The sequence below is a fragment of the Mastigoproctus giganteus genome, chromosome 2 (assembly GCF_048544385.1).
Source record: "Mastigoproctus giganteus isolate SK-2022 chromosome 2, ASM4854438v1, whole genome shotgun sequence".
Classification (NCBI taxonomy): domain Eukaryota; kingdom Metazoa; phylum Arthropoda; class Arachnida; order Uropygi; family Thelyphonidae; genus Mastigoproctus; species Mastigoproctus giganteus.
In genome coordinates this window covers 120,138,438-120,165,176 of record NC_143576.1, presented here as the reverse complement: position 1 = coordinate 120,165,176, position 26,739 = coordinate 120,138,438, and positions in this window count along the sequence as shown.

Here is a 26,739-nt window from a genome sequence, read left to right as displayed (position 1 = left end):
TGAATATTTCTGAAATGCCCGCTAGGATCATGCCATTGCCATCCTAATACGCTGTACAGCTGCCCGGAAACATTGTGAATAATGAGGACGCTGATGGTCAGCTGATCCGTTTGAAAATGGACAGATATGCCTTTCTGTCCATTTTCAAACTGATTTTATATCTGTGTTTTTTTAATCAGTAATATATCATCCTGTGAAAAACCATAAGGTGCAACCGTACCAAGTAACTAAGCTCAGAAAAGGAAAGAATAGCCTATAAAGAAAAGAATAAATGAGAAAATTCAAGCGATAATCTTGATAATATTCTTATTTGAAAATCCCTGATGAGACCTACATATTTGAAAATCCCTCGAGCAAGATTTCAAATAGGTCTCATCCTCCCGTCTTTAACAATAATACTATAACCAAATCCCCCCCCCCCCAGTAGCCTGACAGGCAGCATGGTAGTTTCAGAGATGTAGAAAAAGAGTTACCTTGAGAACATTCACAAGACCCAGGTTTTTGGGTTGCAAAGTGTACATAGGATATTTTGGCTTTTAAACTTTACAATAGCTAAAAACTTTTTTTTCTCGTACGTTTGACTTGAAAAGTACTTTGTTTTGGTTATCGTTCTATTAGAAATAAGCGTACTAATAAAAAAAACAAACTGTTTTCTTCTCGATCACTTTAAACTAGCACTGTACTTCAACTCTTCTTTTTAGTAAACAAAATCGTCTAACAGCGAGCTGCCATATTTCCTGTTTTCTTTCTCACGATGCATAATGAGCAGCGGGAAACTATTCTTTGACGTACAAACACAACCACCCCCAGTTTGCGTTCGAGAAAATCGACTCGGTCAACACGTGGAGAAACTTGTTTTCCTCCAAATCTGTTTATTAAGCGGGAAGTTCAGTAAAATATCCGAAGCAACATCACTCTTTTTTCAAAATAATCTGAAATTTCATAAATGGAACAGTTTGAATGCAGGAAGGACGAATAACATTTTCAATAAGTTTCGCTAATATAATACGATAACAGCCGTGACTTCAATAAAGAAAAAATAAAATGAGGTTGAAAACGCTTCCTGTTTGAAAGAAATATTTGCCTTTTTACTCCACGAATGAACTCCATTTTATCTTAGCCAAAAGGCCTAGAAACGATCTCAAATAAATAAGCGTACACCTCTGCTTCTCATGTGAATGAGATGTGCATTTTGTTGTATTCAATTCACATTATTAGCCAATTCAACATTCGTGATAAATCCTTACAACATATACATTCACAAGTGAATGTATATGTGAAGGAGTGCTGCATTTCAGCGCTCCTTAACTTTTTTTTTAAATAATTGGAAAGTTATTTTATTTCCACAGAAAAGAACTTTCTAGAAATAGACCATCATAGAGTGCACACTGCTTAATTTGATCACGGATAATGTTATCACCTTTATGAAGACCGATCAGATGTACGCTGATTCATAAAAAAAAAAAAAACGATGCTTATTGTAATAAGCGCTTCGGTTTATGTTATGATTTTTTTACCTTATCGCAGTTTACGCATGTGCAGTGGAAGTGACTACATAACTTCTGGATTTATTCTTGAACTCCGACACGTTGCGTGTCCATTCACTGCTGTTGCTTCGTACAGTTCATATGGTTTGTTGGCGTTTTTACTCCGTGAAAGAAAGCTCTGTATCTTCTATCAATGTGGCTATTTTACAATAGAGCATTAACCCTTTAATTCTTGATTTGTTTTTAATGGTTTGTATGGATTTCCAGAAATATTTAGAAAGTTCCATTTTCTCGAAGAAACAGTGGACAGCCAAATTAAAGTATTTTATGTTGCTTGAATTTTTGATTTTACTTTGATCTTAAAGTATATTTCTTGATTTTAATATTTTCTTTCTGCCCACTTTCACCTTTTTATGTATACACTTCCGCTCTGCATTAATTAGTAAGATCGTAGAACATCCGCAACCTTGTTCCATCTCCTGTTGTTATCAATGGATTAATCTTAATAACGGGTATGAATAAAGATGATTATTTTCATCTGTTTATTATTATAACCTCATTTCTTTTTATAACATAAAATTCTGATATAGCAGCATCAATACCAGTTATTGATCATTAGGAATATTATTGGCCTTCACTTCATAATAATCACTGATGGACAGACACCAGAATTACACGAGGAAAAAAAATTAAGAAATACTATTGGGACGATGTTATTGAATTTGAAATTAACCTTGATATTACCTTCACCGAGAAAGGTGAAGTTAACGTCAAGATGGATGAACCAGGCACGAGGCAACCAGTTCACCATTTCTAGGTCCATACAAACGACCGACTTTGATAAGGTTTCTTTGAGACAAATTATGTTGACAAGGAAGGAAACTTCGGCTATTCCTTCGACACGTGCGCAGTCTTCTTTTTTTTTTTTTTCTTTTGTCAAGCAATACCGTTGATTTGATTCTTGAATCAATAAGCTTGGTAATTCAGCAACTTAAATTTATGATATTTATATCAGTGTTTTTATGTATTTGTAGTTAATTTCCCATTTCTTATGGGATCGCATACCATCTGGCACAACTAGTTGTACCACCAATGGTATGCTCCTCACTTTAAGAACCTATATTGCGTTTGATTGAAGGAGCAGTAATTGAAAAGGTGGAGTCATATACTTATCTGGGACGAGTTATTAGCTGTAATAATGATAAATGGCTGGAAGTCAAGAGAAGAATAAATTTTGGATGGATAGCATTCAGGAAATATAGTCACATACTGAAGAGCAATATCCCAGTTTGTCTGAAACGTAAAATAATGAACCAATGTATACTCCCCACCATGACTTATGGAAGTGAAACTTGGGCACTCACCAAAAGAATGGAAGAGAAGCTAAGAACTACACAGCGAAGAATGGAACGAATTATATTGGGAATCAGACTGTTAGATAAGAAGAGAAACACATGGATTAGGCAGCAAACTCAAGTAAAGGACATTCTTATCAAAACTAAAGAACTAAAATGGTCTTGGGCAGGACACATAGCTCGAAGACATGACAGATGGACTAAGAAAATAACAAAATGGTACCCAAGAGGTGCTAAAAGAAAACCCGGAAGACAACATCGGAGATGGACAGATGAAATTCACGGGTTCGTGGGTTGTAATGGATTGCCATCGCACAAAACAGAAGGAACTGGAAAGTTGCTGGAGAGGCCTTCATCCTGCAGTGGATTGAAAATGGCTGATGATGATGATGATTGCGTTTAAAAGAAATAGTTACATAATAAATTTCCTATTTATATTTCTAGAAAGAAACAGAGGAATTTATAAGAGAATATTACCGTATTTTGTGGTATTACGTGACCTCGAACACGTAGTCTGTACTCGCAAAGTACAGAGACGGACAAACGGACTGTTCAATGTTGTTGTCTGTACGGATATCTAATGATACCCGGGCTACTAAGGCCAAGATGTGCCTCTTCAGGGATTGCTCCTGAGGTAAGCCAGTTCATATATATTGAATCAGAACCAGCTATATTAAACCAGAAATTGTGATCTAACCGCTCACCTGTTTTAAATAACTGGAAAAGTCAGTCAGGTTTGTATGTTAAATGTTTTGGTGTCAACCGCTCCTGTAAGTTCGTTAAAGATTGCAGAGTTGCCACTCGAGTATTACGATGGTAACTGCAGCCAAAAAGTATGTTTTTTTTAAAGATGCGTGTTACAATTTCAACACTGATGGGGGGAGGGCGATCCTCTGCCACTAACAAATATAGAGTAGGGCCCAAGTTATGTTCTAAAGCTAGTGTAAAGACTTATAGTTCAGCAGTGAAGTAATCAATAAGGTTGACGCAATCTCTCTAATTATATTAAAAGAAGTAGCCAAAGGGTTAGCAAATCTTTAGACACCTTTCGGTTTAGGGGATGTCCCTACAGATTGGAGATGTGTAAATGTTTCCCCTGTTCACAAGGATAGATCGAAAAAGGGGCAGTGAGCAGCATTTATCACTACTAATCAGTATAAATATTACATTCGCGGTAGGGATAGCGATGTACACTATAGGAGATGATGTTGCTGCTTCACCCACAGCGGCATCTGTTTTCGGGCCATCAGTGTAAATTTGATAAAAAAAAAAAAAAAAAAAAAAAAAAAAACAGTGAAAATCAGTTAAATGAGCTGCGTATAGTCGCCGGATGTTGCAATGACTAATTAATTTCTCCCCCAGCATTCAAGGTAGTTGTCACAAAAAGATTTCTTGGTGAATGTTCCAATTCTTTGTCAGATCTTGTAATTCGATTACAGCAGATTTGTTTTCATTTGGGTTACTCTAGTAAAATTAAATGAACAGTAGATAAAGAGGTATTTCTGAGTGGGATATGAAGGCAGATGCTGAATTATTGCTATAAAGCTGAGTAGTTGTGGTAGCGTTTCCTTCTGGGTTGTAATTGAAGGTTCACTGGCTTCTGTATAAAGGCTTTCGATTGGAAATGTTCGAAAATAAATGTACGTTTAGATTATAGAGCTCCCAAAGAAATCTCAGGGCACTGCGTTGGTTTATATTTAATTTATAAGAATGCTTTTTCTAACAGAATCATAATGAGGAGCTCCAAAATCTAAACGAGACCTGATCAGTGCACGGGGACTCAACAAAAAAACCTTGTCCCTATACTACAAAACAATATTCATCCCAGTGATCACCAATGAATCGCCAATTTGGTTCAAAAAAGCGGAAACTGCGGTCAATAGAAGACTACTAGACACCATCCAACGAAACATACTGTTAACTTTTTTTAATGAAAACTCCAAACAAGAAAGGTATCAAAACCTATAGTACTTAGTACCGTGCATGGGTTGGAGAAGTATGGGGGGGGAGGTATGCTGGAAACTTTGCTCTAGAAACTAAACATGGATTTCACCACTTCAAGCCTCCAAGTTCCAATTATCACTAGAGCATGCAAAACGGTGAGCACCCACGCCCTTTAGATACTGGCGGGAGTCCTACCACTGGACCTTGAGGTGACTCGCTGTGGACTGATGTATCTACTCTCAAAGGCCATGCCAGCCACTATCTATGGCCTTACCCTGGACCTAACCGACATCCACCAAGGGACAAGTAACACACACACGACGATTCATGCCGATAGTTGCAAAGATGTACCCAAAATCACCATCATGGTTCTACCTGGGGTTAAATATAACCTTCTTACTGACGGGCCATGGCCCATTTAAGGAAAAACTCAATGCACTTCGGATAACAGAAGAGTCCACTTGTACATGTGGAGAACTGGAAACTTGGCAGAATATCATGTATGACTGAGAGAACTGTGAAGAACACAGTTCTCTCACGCTGTTCTTCTGGGCACGACTCTGATTACCAACCTCACATATGAGTGTACACCGGATTGGACTTAGCAGAAATCACTGCCTTTTGGCGATCTGGGCTGGGCGCCTTAGCCCAGCCCACTCTTTCTCCTTATCCTCGGCGGGCCCCGTCGCCTCTCCTTTCCGCCACCCTTCTTCTTTTCCGGTGGGGCATGGGCATGACCCACTGATCTCTTGGGGTCGCCTTCCCTATTGGCCCCCATATTTCTGACTTTCCCCCAGCCTTCTGACTCCCTCCCCACTTTGACTGAACCTCTCACATAGCGAATGCCTCATACAACATAATCTAAACGTTCAAATTTGCGCATTACCCACTTCTTGGTCTCTAATCTTTTAGCGTCTCGCCTCATTAATCGCGCGCGCTTTCTATTTTTTTATTTATTTTTTTTTAAGGTCCTAGCCACTGAAATCTTAGGAAATTAGGTGGCAAGACCTGCCAGAGTACATCCACGGGGCTAAGGTGCGGGCAACGTTGGGCCTCAGCAGGGGTCCAGCGGCTAAATGGCCAGAAGAACAACGGTACATAACACTACACTTACAAAATCCATACACTTTTAAATCTCTGGCCTTCCCAGTGAACTGGTACACCTACAACGAAAGTAACGTGGAGATGGGGGGGGGGGGTGCCGTTTGACATCAATACACTTTCACGATATACACTGGAGTTCAAAAAAAGTACATCACATTTCTAACCTTTTTTCGCGATGATACGTTACATTAACGACTAGCATCACAAACAGAAATATAAACAAAAGATATTTATTAATAGTTAAAGCAAAGCTAAGTAAATTTGACAGGTGCTCTCAAAATATTCCAAAATGAGCATTTGCAACCTTTATACAACAGTTTTGGTAAACACGACAATTATGGCTGAAACGTTATCAGAAGCCCTCAATTTGCTTCAGTTTATCATTTTAAATGGAAAACAAGCCGACCGGGCTAGCCGGGTGGGTAAAGTGCCTGCCTGGCAACCCAAAGGTCGCGGGTTCGAATCCTGCCTCGGGCTTGGATATTACGATGGTGCCGTTCTCTCCGGCTGGACCTCACGGCCACGATACACGAAGGAAGCAGGAAAAAACTGGTTCCTTCGTGTATTGCTCACAACACGATATAAAAAAAAATGAAAAGTTCACCAGGTGCAAACTAATATTTAGTTTGCACCTGGTGAACTTTTTATTTTGTTTTCCATTTTGGCTGGTAGGGAATTTCACTGTAGACACCACACAGTCTGGGTGGTATTCTTCACCACGTCTACGGCGAATCGTTTGTCTCCCACCAGAGCCATTCAGGTTGAATTTCTTCTCATCCGAGAAAATAACTGACTTTCACTGCTCGGGGATCCATTTGACATGCTCCTTACACCAAATTAATCGGACCTTTTTCATTTTTTGTTGTTGTTATTTGGTTGTTAGGAGCATTAGCAACTCAGGCCATATTACTCCGGGGATATGTGGTGGTCATTCCCTGACCTTTACGCATCCTCCGTATTTGGTGACTCACGGGCTCTAACCCCGGTCTAATCAAGAAGCGTGTGCTACGCACTGCTGCTCCTGCCCACCTGGCTACGGAGGTGCCTTAATTTTTTGTGTGAGAAGGGAGCTTCTTCTTAAAATGATGGGCTACAAGTCCATTTTTGAAGAGGCGTCTTCTGACTGTTACTGCACTTACTACCGCTCCTGTATGTTCTTCCCATTCTCTTTTCAGCTCACACGAAGAAGCTTTACGGTTTTTAAGACATAAGCGCTTCAAGACGCGGTCCTGTTTTGGCGTAGATACTTGTTTGCGTTCGGTTCCTTTTTTCCTATCAGCAGAACCAGTATTATTGAGTTTGGAAAGAAATCTACTCACTGTCGACTCATTACAAGACACTCTATAAGCAATGTGATGGGAAGAACATCCTTCCTCACGTAAAGCAACAAACGCACTCTTTCTTCGTGGCGTCAACTGCACATAACTCACCATCCCGACACAAGCAAAGAATGACTGCAACTCTTGCAAAGCGTGCTTATATAGCTGAAGGTAACAGCTGATGCAGTATTACGTCATCACCTATGTGTGTCAATCTTATCTGACGCAATCTGAGAAATATTGCCATATATGTACGTTATTCGGACGACAATTACAATTTTAAGGGGTGATGCACTTTCTTTGAACACCAGTGTAGATGTAGAAGGGTATAACAATCAGCACGCTCGTGTTTTTGCAGAAATACTTTTAAGAACGTTTAATTTAAAAAAAAAACATAAGGTACGTAAATTTGTGAGGGCTGCTGCAGAGGTAAGCTTCCTATCAATCTAGAAATCGGACAGAGTTTGTTTACTGGGTTTTGGGTACGTTTTCAACCTTAGTTTAGATTCAGAATGTATGTTGCGCTTGCGGATTTCTGTTCTGAGAGGCGATAGCCATTGCATGCCATTCAACGCGTTGTTTTGTTTATTGAAGTGCCATCTTTCTATAGAATGCATATTTCCTGAATGATTACAGACATGCTTTAACAGTATTTGGGATAGCTTGCATTATATAGTTTATTCGAATAACAAACAAACTATTGATTTAGTGAGGTAAACTAAAACTACGGATCAACTAAATATTGGTTGGTAGCTGTGCATTACAGATTGATCTTTTCCTGGTTTGAGGAAAGCTAAGCCAGATGAACGTTTCCATGACTGTGGGCTTGCATTTGCCAGTGGAATCCGAATATAAAAATCCACATTGAATTTAAGGCTATTTCATTTAATAAATGTTTTTTATGTTCCATCTGGACCTTCAGCAATTTTGGACGGCCTGATTAATAAATTTTGATTTCAGTTATTGTGAAAAGGTGATCATAGTCAATAGATTATTTGGTGTTAAAGTTTATTTTATATCATTTGGCTATTGTTTTGATGTACTGGAAAGGTTGTACAAACACTTTTACTGCTGGTACATTATACTCGTATGTTTCTGTAGGTGCATTGTTGTCTCCATTGGGGAAGGTAAAAACTTGGCCATTCCATCTGAAAATTTGGTAGGATGGTAGGAGCTACAAACATGCGCCTATTTCTTCGCGTTTCCTCATCATTTTGCCCAACCATTTTGAGAAAGGAGGTCGATCCTACTCCTTAATTTGTTTTTAAACGGCAATACTCGAAGCGCAATCAAGGTAGAGGAGCTTTGCGAAGAAAACACGAGCTTTCATTTGGAACCATGCTGACTTTTGATTGGTGTTACGGTAGCATCTGCATTTATCGCATCGAAGATGTGTGTCACTGGTCTTGTGACACACATCTTCGCACGCTAATCACGTAGCTCCACGCGAACCCTGGTGGTATCAATTCTTGGAACATTTTATGCCTTACATTTCCGCATAATCTAACCAATGTTTTTTTTAACCTTTTTTAAGTGCTAAAATATTTTTGAATGGTTAAGAAACTGGCGAAACGCTATAAAGGTAATAAATAATTTGGCAAGGCTGGCTAAATTTAACCTTGAGAGCCGCACAAGACAGTCTTTTAAACTCTTGAGAACTGCTCAAAATGAGATTCGAAGATCTGAGAGAGACACCTTCAAAGTACATAGGTGGCTTTTAAAGTGCAGATATATCCAGTATATTTTGTTTATTGTAAAGTGTCTCGAAATGTGGGCAAGTGCTAATTTTTGTGACACTAGGACAATACTCGCAGCACACTGGTTCAATAACACTGATCCAGATACCATCTATTGCAAATTTCATCTTTGGGTGATTCGTTGTTTTCCACCTACAGGCAGCCAAAGTGACGCACTTTAGTTATAACCATCGTGTACTTTCGGGTTATCGCATTGCAGCTTCTCATTCTCTGACGTGAGAGTAGTTCAAGCGTTAAATATTTATCTATACGTTTAACTCGAAAGGGAACAAACTTAGTTAAAAATAGAATTAAATCGATTTCATTGTGAAAAATTATCACAGTTTTCTGTTACCAGTAATGAAACAATCCATTCGTGATTAAGCCTCTTAAAAATTTGCAGTAATTTTAAATCAAACAGTGACTTAATCTAATTAGCATTGCTCCAGATAAGTGGAGAGACTCAGTCACGCTGCTTTGGACTTAAATAATTTTTGGAACAACAAATTATTTTTGGAATATTTGTCTTTATTTTACGATAGTCTTGCAATGCTTAAATTATTTTTGAAAAAAGTTTTGTCATTTGAATTTGTGTTGATGGAGAGTCGTCATAAAAATTAAAGCAAGTCAGTCTGAAAGCTTTGAAGCCATATCCGCGTCTTTCAGGAGGAAGGCTCAAGAAATCCAATTATGCCTTATCTATCTTTCACCGGAACACAGTGCTGACACCAGGACTGAGCTTCTCGTGTGGATTTCAGAGAATCTTGGCACAGATATTCCCATGATTGTAACTGGCGACTTTAATATACCTAGTCCAAGACACGATCAAGCTAAAGAATACCTTCATGCAACCCTCCAAACCCTAGGACTGACCCTACTTGATACGCTTCCCACTAGGGGAGAGCAACATTTGGATTTATTATATCATAATCAGATAAACAAAAAAAATGTCACCATTCAAACTAAATTCCAGTCAGATCACAACCCAATATGTTGTGAAATTTCCCTATCCAATAGTGCAAGTGAGCAACGCATCAATGAGCAAACTCGTCAAACCAAGAAGATATACTCTCTTAAGTACATTAGACCTGAGATTATTTTAAAACATCTCAAGGCCTGCAACTGGAATGCTCTATACAATAAACCGGTGGAAGAAGCTACCAACTTGATTGAGAAAGAGCTCCTTTTTATTGCTGACTTGGGTGCCTCAAAAGAGGCTAGGGTCACTGACAAAACTAAACCGTGGTTCAACGAGTATTTAAAACAGGCGTTTGTGGCCAAGCAAAAGGCTTATAGGAGATGGAAAAATCAGGATTGAATGAAGACTTCATTGACTACATGAAAAAAAAAGCCATTTTCTTGAAAAAGAAACGACGTTCACGCTACGAAGAGGTTATTAGAAAGCTTCGACATTCGAAAAGAATCGTGAGGGAAAAGGCCGCTAAATTTGAAATGGAAGAAACCACATTCGTACACTAGACTAAGGAGTGCTTTGAAAGGCTGCCAGTTGAAGGTGAAGGTAAAGCAAAAAACGTCCAAGGATATCAGCTGGAGGATATGACACAACATATTTTAGCGAGAGGAGTTTGTGAGAATGCTTTATCCACAGGCACTATTTCTAGAAAAGATCTCATCAATGCCATTAATTCCTTGCCTAACAAATCTACGATCGGCCCCGACGGGTTTCCTATCTTCATTTTAAAAATATGCAGTGCCTATATTGTTGATGTGCTGTTGCACATTTTCCAAAATATCCTGAAAGATGGGGTTCTCCCCCAGAGGTGGAATCACTACTTTGTGCGGCCGGTTCCAAAAAAGAAGAACCCTAAGGCCTCTTCAGACTTTCGACCTATATCCATCAGTTGTTCTCTTTTAAAACTCTTTGTAGAAGCAATCCTTCCTGCTTTAATCCAACGGTGTTTTGCGCATAGGCCACCCCACATCCATACCGTAGTACCGAGACGATCCACTACTACTATTCTGTTGGAGAGACTCTCTTCAGAATGCAGCACGCATTAAATGAAAAAGCCCAAATTGACATCATATTCCTTGACATAAAGGCAGCTTTCGATAATGTGTCGTTCCTTGCGCTTGAAAGTTTATTTCCACATTGAGGGCAAACTATTTCGAATCATCAAGACCCTTTTGAAGCCAAGGCACCTAATTGTACAACACCAAGAATTCCGTGCAGAATACACCCTCACTTGAGGCATCCCTCAGGGAGGTGTTATATCAGCTTTGCTGTTCGCTGCCGCCCTGGAGCCTTTTCCTACGCCGATGATATAAAATATTTTGTTGTCTCTGACGAAGGATCTCAGGTGTCCGACGTCAATTTCCACGCCAACGCTAAGCTGTGTGAACCGGAGACATACTTACGTAAAATCGGTTTATGGCTAAACTCAGACAAGTCAGCACAACTGACAATAACGAATAAGAAGATTAAAAATCAAATCAAAATATCTATTAATGGAGCACAGGTTAAGAAAGTCAGCTCATATACCGACGTGGGACGAGGGCCTTACCTTTCAAAGGCACTTTCAGAACACGAGATCAAAACTTCTTGCTGCCATATGGTCTGTAAGACAGGAAATAACTGGGATTCGAAACCAGCAACTAGTGACCCAATATATCCAAAGGTGTATCGTTCCTGTATCCTTGTATGCTTCGACAATTTGGTCCTCTGCTCCAAATACTTATTAGGAAATTTCTCAGTTTGGAACACTGGTTGCTCAGGTGGTTGAATAGGATTGCCGGGAAGCCCTTCACAATTTCGAAATCCATACTGTATGCAAACTTGAACACAGCTCCGTGGATTTAGATGATCACAATACGTAACATCTGCACTCTGGCACAACTTCTGACTGATGCCCCTCAAATTGAAAATCTTGTAAGGTCCCGCAACCCTCAGTCTCCCAAGCGCTCTCAATAACAGGGACGGATTAAGGCGGATGCTTCCTGCCAATACTCTGGAGCTCTTTAGAGACTTCAAAATAGATCCGGACAGGTACTGCCATGAGAAAACTTACAGGAAGCTCATTGCAGCGGATCTGTATACGAAACTAGAAATATGATGAAGAACGTAATTCAAGAAAGACTTCAAGTGCCCTCGAACTCATGAAAATCTTAAATGAACGATTTATAGTGTCTCCAAAAGACTCTTATAGGACTGAGGGTATTCCTTTTTTGTTCAGAGAATGAACATCAGAATCAATTGATAGTGTAAATTACGATGTCATTTTTCTATGTATGTATAATGTTTCTGAATTTTTCTATGAATGTATGATTTATTTATCTTATGTATTTACTGATATTTTATTCTATGTTACACTCTAATAAGTTTAGTTGGATGTATGAGCCACCCTCCTAGATAATTCTGTACAGGGGTGTTTGTTGAATAAACTTATGATAATAATAAAATAAAGTAAATTAAAAAGAAGATTGAGTAAAATGTTATAGAATATCTAAAGTATTCTATATTTTTTCCCCTTTAGGGAATATATTTGCGAGTTTTCATTCGTTATCACGTTTGTTTAAACTCCAGGAGAGTCATACGATAAGATCTTAACAATAGCTATTCATCAAAGAGAAAATGGCTGTAAACACTATGTGCTTTGTGAACAGCACTTTTCGTAGCAGCGCGTGGATGTAAACACGCAATTTGCATACCCGGAAACGAGCACTGTATTCCAGGGCTTCGAATTTCTTTCAACTCTCTATCTTGAAAGAACCGTTTCCATCCGGGAAAGGTGTTTTGGTTACGTCAATTCCTTTGAGTATATGGTCGCTGTTTGGAGAGTTGGCCACGTGCTGTTAACCATCACTCTTCACCAAGGTCTTCTAGTCTACCCGTAACAATGACTTCTTGCACACTTCCCCTTCACTAGTGGAGTGGATAGGGTAGATGTCCCTCCACCAGGGCCGGATTTAAGTATTGAGGGGCCCCTAAGCACAATTTTTGGAGGAGGGCCCCAAAAAAGTTTAATTTTAAAAAATCTAAAATATACTCTTATTATCTCTTTATATATAATAAATATATATGCGACAAAGAAAAAAATTACTTACAAAGTTAAAAATATATTATATTTACGATTTAAATACATTCATTCACATCAAAATCATTATAACATTTTTTTTCTACTTTTGACGGTGGAAAATTGGTCGATTATATCGTTGAAGCAAAGAGTTCGCAGCTTATCGTGTTCCATACTTAAGTCGACTAATTTTTCCTGAGACATGGTCGTGCGCATAGAGTTTTTTATTCTTTTCAGTTTACTGAACCATCGTTCTCCAGTGCAGTTCGATATCATCAAACTTAAATACAAACGTAAAATCGTTTCAATGTTCGGAAATGCTAGAAAAATGTTGTCCTGGCATATGAGATGGTACAAACTCTTCGTGATTGAACTTGGTATTAGGGTATGTGTCTTTCACATACGTAAAAAAATTTAATTTTAACAGTAAAATCAGTATTTAGATCTTTTGGATATTTCTTCAGCAGCTAATTTACGTTATTTCTCACAACAGATTCTATTGTTTTCAAGTCAGTCAAAAATGAAAACGTGTCCGAAATGTAATCTACAGACCGTGTTTTCAAGTTTACCAATAACGAATCTATTATCGGAATGATTCCCGAATGAAAGATGTTATTCGAAAGTTTTCTTTTGGGGGTTATATTTTCAATAATATTAGGGGCGTTGCCATCATTGACTTGTTTCTTCCGTCGCTTTCTTCTAGATGTTGCAGGTTTATAATCAACATTTGGTAAGACTTCTATTGCTTTATGTTCGATACAATCAAACTGATTTCGAGTATCTTGTACAAAGGTTGTAAGTGTGGAGTACAGTTTCGAACATGTAGTGATGGACGTCATTGGATCTTAAAGAGTTTTAGATACTTTATGGAATTCATCTAAAATGTATTTCCAGAGCTTCAACATAAAAACGAATTCCAAAGTCTCCATTTTATCAGCTATATATGCAGCTTCATGTCGCGTTTCTCCTTTCTCATCTTCATTTTCAGAAATACTACGTAACGTATCAGCAATATCCTCGAAGCTTTGATCAATAGCTGAAACAGCTCCAGAATGACAATTCCATCTTGTGTCGGAAAGTCGTTTGAGCTTTAACGCCTTGCAACCTATAGATTTCTTTAGAAGTACCCAGCGATGTGTGGATGCTGAATAAAATTTGTAAATTTCTTGAACTGTAGAGAAAAAGTTCATCGCTTCCAAGCATGAATTAACCGCAGCACGTCCAACCAAATTCAACGAATGAGCTGAGCATGGATATAATTCGCGTATTCGTTTATTTCGCATAGTTTCGCCTGCATACCCTTGTAACGTCCAGACATGTTGGCCGCATTGTCGTAAGACTGCCCTCTACAATTTTTAAATCAATTCCACACTTTTCTAAATATTCTACAGTTGTATTTGCCAACATTTCCCCACTGTGTCCTTGTAATTCTAAAAACGTCAAGAATTTTTCAACTGGCTTTCCGTTATCAGGTGACACTTATCGAATAATAACTGTCAGTTGATTGACACGCGACAAATCTGGTGTTGAATCAACTGACAGACTAAAATATCGTGCTAGTTTCATATCTTCCAAAATTGATTGTCGAACTTTTTGAGCCATAAGATGGATGATTTCATCACAAATGCTTTTGGATAAATAAGACGTATTTCCTGACCCACAAACTTCTCAATGTGATGTTTGAGAAACGGATCAAAACTAGCAACTAACTCTAACAATCCGAGATAGTTGCCATTATTAGGTGATCCAAACGTTTCACTGGTGCCACGAAAAGCTAGACCTCTTTCCGATAACGTACAAATAACAGCTATTACTCTACGTAAAACTTCTTTCCAGTAGCTTTTTTCATTTTCAATATGATTAGAAAGGACCTTTCTAATCATATTTCTGCCTGCTTTTTGTTGTCGAGATAAAAATGTCAATAAGGCATTTCTATGCTGCTCTGAATTTTCATGGTGTCTAATGACATTAGGATTCCTCCAATCGTAAAATCCATGCCCTGCTAATGAACTCGTATTCGGAAAGAATAATTTACATACAAAGCAGTTATAGGTGACCAGTTGTCGGAGAATATACGAGCCATGTTCTGTTGAAAGTTTCTCCATTTGCCTTCGTACCTACGAAAATATTCTTTGGACAATACCTTGTAATATTTTTAAAAACTCGTGCCGATTTCTCGAATGGTCCCTCCCAATGCGCACAGTCTGTCGGATCTTTTTCTATCCAAAACTCAATATCAGTTTCAGACAGTTCATTCCAAAGACGAAGATCGTTATATTTAATATTACAATATTGCTTGTCGATGTTGGATTCAAAATTCGCACTGTCTGAAGCAATGTCAGTAGAGTCTTGGATGTGACTTTCAGTCACATCTAAGTCGTCGTTCATTTATGTGGTGATTCGGTACTGTTATTAGAAAAATGCCTTCTATCTGCCAAAGAAGAATTACTTATATCAGCGTTAATATCTGACAAGATATCTTCATTTAGACTTTCTTCCGGAAAAAAAAACTGGTAATTTTAGGAAGTTTGTTCATTCGTTCTTCTTCATCCCTTTTCGACTTCCACTAGCATAAGACCTCTTCATTTTTAATCCCTTTATCAAATCGAATATAACGTATTTAATTAATTGAAGTATTTCACACATTAATTTTAAAATTAACATTTGAATTACTTTTATTTTTTTTAATTAAAAAGTAATTAAAAGTTTTGAATAAATCTATTTATAAATCGCTTCTCGATAGCGAATTTTAATTTAGAATCATCATTAATGTGAATAAATAAAAGTCTTTAAACTTTGACACGTAACTAATATTGTAAATTACTTACTTGATAAGAACTTATTAATAATATAAGTGAGATAGAATACAAGGTTAACAGATATGTTTAGGTAGATACGAAGTAAAATAAATAGTTCATGTTATTAAACAGAATATTTAAGTTAATTTTATGGAATAAAATTAGTCAATTTATACAACATTTATATTGTTAAAATAATGGAAATTGCAGTATTTCAATATATTATACTTGGAAAAACTCTATCAATCAGTGTATTAAAATTATTATATATTCTGTTGTTTACAAAACGAGATATTAGATACTGTAGATTGATACTAAACAATGATTAGGCTTGTTTTATTTATGACATACTTTCTGTGGAGAGGATGACGGAAATACTTTCGTCATCCTCTCCACACCGGGTGGAAAAGATCCGAGTTCGACTCCCGTCGATGGCATGAGGAACTTATGGGCCTTTTTCACGACGTGGCTGAGTTAGTCGGTTTCAGGTTAGGGTAGTATGGTTTCTTCTCCCTGAAACTCAGGTTTTTCGTCCAGCAAGCAGAAAATCGACTTCAGAACACGCAGTTTAGTCACTGATGCTCGTAAAAGTCCACTACAACAACTTTCCGTCTGGATAGAACGAGTTTTTGTGCCTGTTTTTCAGACGATCTTGGAAAAAAGGTTTGCGTGTTTTTTCATCCCTCAAAACGTGTAAAACTGACAATATAATACACGAAATTTACAGACATGATTATTGCCGCCACATAGTCTTAGTTGCCTTTATATGTGGCCTTTGTATGTATGCATGCAGAGTGTTTATAAATTACACAAAATTATAGGACTAGTTCTATATACCAAGCCAAGTACCAAATATCACGCTAACAAATAATGATAGCTAATATTAATAGGCTACTTTAATAAGTTAATTTATGTTCCTGAGACTACCCCCCCCCCTTAAAAAACCTATCACGAGGTTTTGCTAAACACTTAGCAAAGTACAATTATAGAAATTTTTACCCCTAGATGCATTATTTGATAATCGAACGCGCTTGAACTGTAACGCAATGCGCACATTATTTAACTTGGTTTTTTTTAGGCGGGTTTGCATATGCGTAAAGCGTCTATCGTTTTCATGTCCGTCTGTCTATCCACATGTAGTAAATTGACTCCCAGTGGACAGATTTTGGTGAAATATTATATTGGGAGTTTTAGAAATATAGGTTGAGGCATCCGAAATTTTTTATTAAAATTGAACCAATAAAAATTCGGAAATTTTATTTTAATAAAAATTTCCAGTTATAAATCGAAGGTGTACCTGATGTTCACTCACTGCTTTACAAGGAAAAGTCTGATTGACAGCTCTTTCCCTGCTTCGGAAGGCTTTAGGATCGATTTCGCTTTGATATCCCACGGGGCTTAACCCTGTACAAACGATATTAGTTTCTAATGTGGAGGATTACTCTAGAGAAAAAAGTCAGCTCAACACAAAGGGTTTTTTGGGGTTTTTTTTGGCTGATGCTGTATAAGCCTGCTTTCTTGCATCATGTGCCTCAACTAATGCTAAACTTGCAGCATACGTTTCGTTGGTACCTTTGAAGCTTTTAGAAATAATTACGACTCAATAGCTTTGCTGGTTTCTCCCCATCTACTCTAACCACAGAGGAACATTGCTATAAATTTGGACCAGCTGCTTCGATCCTTTTGAAGACTTCAGGACTTGTTTAGAATATTGTTCCGAACCTTTATACCAAATTTCATGTCGAGAGGTTAACCCGTATCCCCTCCAACCGCATTCCTCTTCGAAATAACTGCTAAACAAATGCAACCTTGCTGCTACCCGCCTGCGAATAATTGAATAAACCTAACTTTGCTAATAAATAGAAGTGCAACTACAAATTAATATCTTTCATGAAGGCAACTGAAACACTGGTTTCGCAACAATATAGATCGATCTCAGTACTCACCTTTTTCTGATTTCCTTTCTTCTGTCCTCGCAGTGAGTGTCCCTCACTACGAGTTCTATGTAGAAATCTGCCAAATATCGGTCTTCTCTCGAAGACTGAAGATTTTCCAATCCGGAGCGTCTCATTCTCTGCAGAGAGTCCTTTTCGGAGACGTCCCAGGCTTCTGATGAACTCAGATGCTGGAAATGGTTCAACACCATCTATGTCAGGGAGATGATCAGAACTAACGCTAGTTGAGAAGCTGAACTTTATTCGTGGATTTCGTTTTTCTTCACTACTTCGTGAGATTTGTTCTGCACTCTTTCGGGTGATGTCTAGCTTGGAGTTTTCGGATAAGTGACATTTTTGATTGAAATCGAACTCAATGCCATAGGTCAAGTATGACGGGGTATTGCTTGCACTTGTCGAAGGCCACGATGGACTGCTTTCGTCTCCGGTACTCTCGCTGGCATCAAAACTTCCCTCATTTCCTCCTGGTGCGTGAAATGTAAACACCGGTGTTTGTTTCATATCTGTTCGTTGACTCCAAACTGTCTGCTTAACTAATATACAGCCTGATGAGTTCCCTAAGGGCGAAACGAAGTTTGAAGAGAAGTGTAAGTAATTATTTCATTAAACAATTAATTAGCTATTTCAAAATTAAATTAGCTACGAATTACGCTCTATAAAAGGTTGACACACACAGAGAGAGGTTGGTGTTTAAAGGTAATTTAAGACAAACGAAATTAATTTGATTAATCCCATTGTGCGGTCAGCAACTTCTGCTGAAAGTAGATCATTACCGGCTGAAATATGAGAGATTAGTTTATGTAATTTCGGTGGATTAACTTTATAGTCATTTAGTAGATGTTGGAAGCTTCGTATTTGTGTAATGTCCCCACTGTATGGTGTTAAGGAACACCTTTTTAATTGCATTAAGCTGTTAATTATAAGTTTAGAGTTTTACTTCAAGACTGGGCTACAATATTAAATTACAATTAGAGAGAAGTCGAAAATAACCAGAGATTTCTCTTACCTCGCACTGCTCAATTTTTACATTTTAAATCGCTTTGCTCATTTCGAGTCAAGAGATCCCTTTTGTATAAATAGGTAGAAGATGCTTTTAAGTTATACATCGAATTATAGACACCTCCAGAATGAGTTACAATGTACGGTATGCAAATATAAGTTGTGAAATGCTATGATCACAAGTTCCTTGGTTTCAGACTAACACTGTATTCTTTCCTGGAGATTCTTCGTCGATCCAGTCATGGGGAAGAAAGGTGATCTTTTCGATTTTCAGAAAGATGTTATTGAAGCACATTTAGCAAAGGAAATCACTGGTATGGCGAAAGCAAACATCTCAAAAGTAAGGAATGAGTAGAAAGCGAAAGAAGATTGCAGCTCTAAGGAGAAAAAAATATGGCAGAAAGTCAGTACTCCAAGGACGAGACCATAGGAATTTAAAGCGAATTTTTCGTCAGAATTAAAGGTCCAGTGTGCAGCAAATGACTGGAAAATTAAATTTAGGCAAAGAAAGACTCATGTAAGTGGTTTCTGGGAGGTCAATGGTTGACACATTGATCGGGATGGTCATTGCTTGTTCCATATGGCACATTTCTTTGACTTCCTGTCTTAGGTCTGAGTACTTCCTGATCTTTTCCTCGTAGGTTTTCTGGAGGTTGCTGGCTTTGGGCACCACTATATCGATCAGGTAGGTACACATTTCCTTCTTGTCGATGAGGATGAGTCTTGCCATGAGTATTTCCTTCTTTTCGAAGATAGGAAGTTTTAGTATTTCTTATTAACCATTAGAAAGACACAATATGGCCCTAGCAGCCTGCGTCGTTAAATTTCATCACAACAGGAAGTCAAAGAAATGCGCCATATGGAACAAGCAATTTGCACAGTTGTGAGAGACCATAGCTGGCGCCTTACCCTAAACACTATGTCAGTTATCATGGCAAGGTCCCAGTATAGTTTCTGAGTAGGAATCTCTAGTACGGCTTGCGGTTCATACTAGTATTAGGGTACACGTTCTTTGATCAACTGTTATTTTTGCACTATCTTCTGATGTACTCGACCTGGTCGTGTCTGTGAGTATACTCCATCTGGGTGATCAGCCTGCATCCCGTGGTGATATGCTGAATTGTTTCTGGAGTCAGGTGGCATCGTCGACAAATGTAATCTGTTACTTCAGAGTCCTTGGCGATGTATTTCCTGTTGTTCCAGGTGTTGATTACCTGATCTTGTATGGCGAACATGAATTCTTCGGTCTCGGGGAAAGAGCCTCCCTCTCGTGAGACCCTCTTCTTCCTATTTCACCCCCCAGCCTTCACTCTCCCCTCCCAGCTCTTTCTCTTGCACAGTGTATAGCCCTACACGTCCAAATTTAAAATACACCAAAAAATTTCGCCCAACCTTTTAGGCACTCTAGAAACAGGCTTTCAGCGTCAAACCCCATATTAGTGCTTTAATGTAAGTGATTTAAAATCAACCGCGGTCGTTCCAATTTTATTTTAGGTCCTAGCCACTAAAATCCCAGGAAAGTAAGTGGCAGGACCTGCCAGAGTACAATTGACTCAATGGTAACACCCGGCTAGCCTCCACGTGGCGAGGTATGGGCAACGTCTGGTCCCATTAGGGGCCTGGCGGCCAATAAGCCGGATAAACAATGGGCACAACATATAACACTACTCATGACCCACACACTTCTAAATCTCTGGCTTTGACAGGGTACTGTCACCAATACATAGAACATTCGCGGAGATGGGAGAAATCCCAGGAGCCGCTAGACCCTCAATACCTCATACCTCTCGTGAGAGGGAACCAATTTGAAGACCTCTTATTATCTCATAATCTTGTTGTTCAAAACCTTCCAAATAAGCCGTTCACCTTTTCAACTGTAAATGGAGAGTCTAATATTGACGTAACTGTGACATCTCTTCGTATGTGCGATTCTATTTTGAATTGGGAAGTCAATTCTGGTTTAGTAAATAGTGATCACCGTGCAATTTCATTTGATCTCTGTTTCGAAGTAAGGGAAAAGAGCTTCGCTACGAGTGATCTGTCTAGATTTTCTATGGACCGTGTTAACTGGAACAATTTTAAAAATTATTTGACTACAGTTTTCGATAGTGATAATTGTGAGATACCTGGAGAGAGTTTAAATGATATGACAGCTTATGAATATGTAAACTATGTACAGTATCATATTTTCCAGGCTTGTGTGCACTCCACGAGGAAAAAAAGGACTAAAAAGTTGTCTGTGCAGTGGTGGACTCCTGCTTTGTCTTCTCTGAGGTCTCAGGTATGCCAGGCTAGGAAAGTATACCAAAGAAATAGACATCTCTCTAGTGTTGATGTGGAATCATTTAAAAATGCCTATAAAGAGAGAAGAAAGGCCTTTCATAAGGCTATTGCTGAGAGCAAGAGAACTTGTTGGCAAAATTTGGTTAATGAAGTTGGTAACAGAGATCCCTGGGGTCTCGTGTATAAAATTTCTCGTAATAAGTTGCTTTGTGGAGAAATATACAACACTGTATTGAACAATAATGATGAGACATCGGATTGGTTTTCTACTGTGGAAACGATTGTTAGAAGACTATTTCCTCAGGATCTTCCTCAAGATGATTCACCTGAACAAACGGAGATACGCCGGATGAACTCTGAGTTTACAGGAACAGGTGACGCTGAAGCTGAACTCTTCAGTTTGGTGGAGTTGGGTGCAGCAGTAGCTAAATTGAACGTTAAGAAATGTCCAGGTTTGGACTTAATTGAAAATCAAGTAATCATTAAGTTTTATGATTACTTTCCTCAAATTATGTTAAATTTGTTTAATAAATGTTTCACTGAAGGTACTTTTCCAAGACCGTGGAAGATGGCACTGCTAAAGATATTGCATAAGCCTGGTAAGCCCAGGACTGATCCGAGAGCATACAGACCAATTTCTCTCTTGGCGAACATGGGTAAGGTTTATGAAAGGTTACTTGCTCCCAGAATTTCTGCGATGTTAGAGGATAAGCATCTGTGTTCTGCTGATCAGCATGGATTTAAGAAGGGGCACTCTACAGAGGACGCCATAACATCTCTTTTAAAGTACATTAAGGATTCTTCTGAGAAATATGTTCTTATGGTCTTTATAGACTTCGAAGGAGCATTTGATTCGGTATGGTGGGAAAGTGCCCTTCGATCTCTAGTGCTTGCAGAGTGTAATAGTTACATATTTAACACTATAAGGTCATACTTTCAGGACAGATTTATTACTGTGCGTGCACGTCATCTGTCATATAGTGCCAGTGTCTCGAGAGGCTGTCCTCAAGGTTCGGTTTTGGGACCTCTCTTTTGGAATGCAGTTTTAGATCAGTGGCTTGTTAAGGAGAGTACAGAGTTTGCTAAGATAGCTTATGCTGATGACCTGACCTTGTGATTGGAGTTTCTGGGCGCTCCAGACTTATATTGGAAAGAAAAATACAGTCAGTTTTAGATGATTTAATGGAGTGGGCCAATTTGAACAAATTGAAGATCTCTGCAAGTAAGACCTGTTTTATGGTTTTTAAGAAATAATTTGATTACGGCAGACCTCCAAGAGTTCTTTTAGGTGGAGTTCAAATTCCTTATGTTGCTAAAACTAAGTATTTGGGATTAATCATAGATGACAAACTTTCCTTTTTCCCACATGTTTCACACCTAAATGTAAAAGTAAGACACTTTACAGGCTCCATTGCTAGGATTTCTCGTAAGGAGTGGGGATTGAATAAGAGGGTGTTGTCATTGCGATGTTAGAGGATACTCCATTATGGATTCTGCCGTGCTGGATCAGATTCATTGCGTCGGGTCTGGTGGTCTAAAGGGTCTATTATCCATGGCGTACAGTTGGAGATTGCTGGATGGTACCGTTATTGGTTTTGGAGGTTCCAGTGCATGTGAAACAGCAGCTGAGGAAATATTCAGTTGAACTGTGATTTTTGAAGTTTATAGTTGTGCCATCCAGACTATTGAATATTATTGTTGTTTTATTATATATATATTTTATTATTATTTTTTTTTTTCCCTGCTGGCTCCCTGGTATGGGCAACCCGGGGCGCGGGATTGCTGGCACTCACTGGTATTGCACTACCTCCAGTGGGTGCGGGATTTCAAGTGCGAATAGCGCTACAGTAAAATCAGACTCAGGTAATTTAACATACTTTTTAAGGACTGCTTTGTAAAGACTATATATTCCCAAGTTCTCAAGGTAGATTTGGGCTTATGCCTGGGAGCTACCCTGAATAAGAACACACTTGCACACACACACGAGAGTTTAATGTTTGTCAGAGCATACAATTATATGTAAATATATCTTGTATATAAATCATGTTTATACTTTTATGTACATAATGTTGAGACTATATTGTGTGTAATTAATAAATGAATGAATGAAAAAAAATCTCGTCACCTCCAGTGGGTGCGGGATTCATGCGCGAATTGCGCTACAGTAAAATCAGATCCAGGTAATTCAACATACTTTTCCAGGCCTGCTTTGTAAAGACTACATATTCACAAGTTCTCAAGGTAGAGTTGGGCTTATGCCTGGGAGCTACCTGATTAAAGAACACACATACACGAGTGTTTAATAATATGTACAGAGCATCTAATTATATGTAAATATATATTGTAAATAAATCACGTATACACTTTGATGTACATAATCTTGAGACTAAATATTGTGTGTAATTAATAAATGAATCTCGTCAGCCATGCGTTGGAAGGCCATCTTATCAATGTAGTCTTAGTGTAGGTCATTGTAGTTTCTGCCTTGGAGTGCCTTCTTCGCCCATCTTTCTGTCTTTGCCCTCGTGGGTAGCACGGTTGGTAGGATCGCCGTCCTCCCCCACTGGGTGGGAAAGATCTGAGTTCGAGTCCCGTCATTGATGGAAAGAATGTTTTAGGGACTTTTTCACAACGTGGCTGAGTTAGTCGGTCTCAGGCAAGGGTACCATGGTTTTTTCTCCCGTAAACTCGGGTTTTTCGTCCATCAAACAGACCACGAAATTTACAGCAATATACACGAAGCAATATGATCTTTGTCGCTGATGCTCCTAAAACCCCTACAACAACAGCTCTCTTTGTTTCTTCAGTCTGTATGAGTGGAGTCTCCTTGTTGAGGTTGCGCCGTGTGGGTCATTTGTCTGTCTGTCTTATAGCTTGGTGGATTGGCGCTGTGTTTTCCTGGAAGTAATTCCTTTTTTCCTTGTTCAATGAGGTTAGTCACCCCTCCCTCCTTTCCAGGCTGTGATCTGTCTCTCATGGCCAACTTCGTGTGGTGTTGGCAGGTCTTGGTCATTATCCTGGTCATTCTCATAATGTCCTCTAGGTAGGGTAGGTTTTTAACTAATCTGTGATCCCGAAGGAACACGTTAGTACTAGGATTTTGTTGGTGTTTATGGCTCTGACATGTTCCCGCCATTCAGCATTCATTTTATTATTATTTACTTTTACATAATTTGAAGTGCACAACTTCTTCCCTCCACGGTAGTATATGCTAGTTAATTGCTTTCAGATTTTCGAGCATTACTGGAGGATGAAACTTGGATCGACACTAAATTTTCAAAGTATATTTTGTTGGTTTCTGGGGGTCTTTCAAGGCCATCTGCGATTCGATTGTCCCCTATTGCTCTTCCCACAGAAATCTGAATATAAAAATGTTTCTGGTGTTACTCGAGAAGAAGTCGGATCGACACGAAATTTTCAATGTGTGTTTCGTTAGTTTCTGGAGAGGTTTTGGTCCAATCACGACTCTATATACCCCTGTTCCCACTGCCCCCCCCCCTTTCCAACTCTACCCTACAGAAATGTATATACATAAATGAAAGTAAGTTTCGTACATTACTTGAGAATGAAAAGTCGGATTTTTACCATATTTTTAGGGCATGCTTTTTTTTTTCATTCAATGAGAGGCTTTAGGTACAATTCCGATTCCACAGGTCACCCACCCCATTAGAGGAAAAATTACTCTAAAGTTGGAAGAGTAGCTCGATGCCTTTCACAATTTTGAGACTTTTTTAGAATATTCTTAAGGACTTCTTTTTATCAAATTTCATATCGATATAGATTAATATTTTGCCTGTGGGATTTGTGCGCAGCACCTAGACCTCTTCAAACAACTGATGAGTAGCGAAACCATTATTCTATCATCAAGGACCTATATGAAAACCTAAATAAGCCTGTAGTGTGCGAGATTTACTATGATATCAACAGTCATCTCATAATGTAGATGTAGACTTAACTAGCCAATAGAATCTCAGTTTTCATTATTATAATTTCCCCATAATTAATGCTCTTCACAGAATTCAGTCCATTGAAAAATGTTCAGCGCATTCTAAACTGAGCACTGTGGACAGAAAAGTTATTATTAACAGAAACATATTAGCGAAGAAGTCGGGGCCATATCAATGCTTTTAAGGGTCCGATTGTAATAAGGAAGAAAATGTTGCTCAGCCACCATGAAAGGACCAAGCACAAACTTTTGTTGCCTCTGAAGTGGCTATATAGGAACTGGAGTGAACATCAGACATTGCATTAATTAAATATTCATTTATAGGATACAACTTTATAACCTAATTCGAAATGTGCAATGCGCATTTGGAATTAGTACTAGTAATGGGAAAAATGATAAAAGGAAGCAACCCATATAATAATAAAAAATTATCCACTTCGTTTGCCCATTCCTTTCAATAATTTCTCCAATGCCGCTTTAAATTTATTCAACGTAACCACTTCCACAACACCAGATGGAAGTTTATTCCAATGATCACTCTGGCTGAAAACAAATTTCCACACATCCAACTCAACTATCTTTTCCAGTTTATGTTCCCTCGTGCGTGTTAGTATGCCCTCTCGGGTAGACAACCACTTGGTATAAGGACCACCCGGGTGGAAAAGACCTCGGGTTGAATCCCGTCGATGACACCAGGAATTTTTATTGGTCCTTTTCAAACGGGCCTGAGTTAGTCGGTCTCAGGCGAGGTAGCACTTTTTTCCAAATACAGTTTTTCGTCCAGCAAACAGCAAATCGACCACAGAACACACGCAAGTTACAGATATATAAGGCGCAATATGGCATAACTTGCTGTTGCACCTATTACTGTGGTAGTATTAGTATTAATAGTGGCAAATGATGCAAGAAAGCGAGCTTATGCAGCATCATATCGTATGAGCTTGCTTATAGTTAGTTTACTCAATCCATTTAAACCTTTAAACGCTTCAGTCAGGTCCCCTAACAGACGCCTAGTTTCCTGACCCTGCAATTTTGAGAACTAGTCTTTCATGGTAAGAGTACCCTTTTGTGTCCTTGACTAATCTGGATGCTCTTTTCTGCACCCATCCAACAGATCCGCATCATCCTTAAAATGAGGTTTCCATACCTGTATGCGGTACGCTAGATGCGGTCTAACCATTGCCCGGATAATCACTTCCTTTTCCCTTCTGGAACCCCTTAAGCTGCCCTAGTGAACTGCCCAGTTAACTTCATGTCGAAACATTTTAATTAAAATACACTTATTGGCTCTTTCTAAATTAAGTTACTACCAATTGCTTTTTGAAAATCAATTAATATAAGTGCTCTTCCTGTAAGTGAAAGATATAATTAAAAACCACATTGCAATCGAGACTCTTGGCATAGACAGAAGCGATCCCTTGTAAGGAACTATAAGAGTGTTTCTCTCAAAGGCAAAACTCATCTCTAGTCTATAAATTGCACACTCTCTCTTCATCTGAACTTTTATTATAATTGTTAGGAAATTGATCCACCCAATATCGCAAGAGTTTCGCGTGCCACGCGCTTGCGTGGCACGCGAAGATCTTGCGCGTGGGTTTATTGTTCAAAATAGATTGGACAAAATTTCCTAAGGAATGAAATAACACGGTGGCATTAATGAAGGCCAGACAAAAGCGAATGAACAAAAGCCTTGACGTATTGTGTGCCATCACAATGCATCAGGAGTAGCGTTATCGTGTAATGGAGAAATAATTAGGAACTCTGGGGGAGTGGGAGGAACTA